This window comes from Triticum aestivum, chromosome 5B (genome assembly GCF_018294505.1).
Source record: "Triticum aestivum cultivar Chinese Spring chromosome 5B, IWGSC CS RefSeq v2.1, whole genome shotgun sequence".
Taxonomy (NCBI): Eukaryota; Viridiplantae; Streptophyta; class Magnoliopsida; order Poales; family Poaceae; genus Triticum; species Triticum aestivum.
In genome coordinates this window covers 704787261-704787838 of record NC_057807.1, presented here as the reverse complement: position 1 = coordinate 704787838, position 578 = coordinate 704787261, and positions in this window count along the sequence as shown.

Genomic DNA, 578 nt, shown 5'->3' with positions numbered 1-578 from the left:
GACCCACGCCTTCCACATATGAACCATGTCCGATGCATCCTTCGATACCTTAAGGGTACTCTTGATCACGATCTATCCATCACTCCATCCTCTCCAACCTCTCTCACAGGTTACTCGGATGCAGACTGGGCAGGATGCCCAGATACACGTCGATCTACCTCGGGATATTGTGTTTATTTGGGTGATAATCTGATTTCATGGTCGTCGAAGCGGCAGCTTACTGTTTCCAGGTCGTCTGCGGAGGCTGAGTATCGCTCGGTCGCTCATACAATGGCGGAGACTGTTTGGATTCGACAACTACTCAGCGAACTTCACCGCCCTCTGCACCACGCTACTATTGTCTATCGTGATAGCATCTCCACAGTGTACATGCCATGTAATCCCGTGCAGCATCGTAGAACTAAGCACATAGAGATAGACATCCATTTCGTTCGTGAGAAGGTAGCTCTAGGTGAGGTTCGAGTTCTACATGTTCCTACTTCCGCACAGTCTGCCGACATCTCCACCAAAGGGCTTCCAGCAGCAGCCTTCCTCAACATACGCTCCAGTCTCAACGTCGTCGACGCCGCCGCTGACAC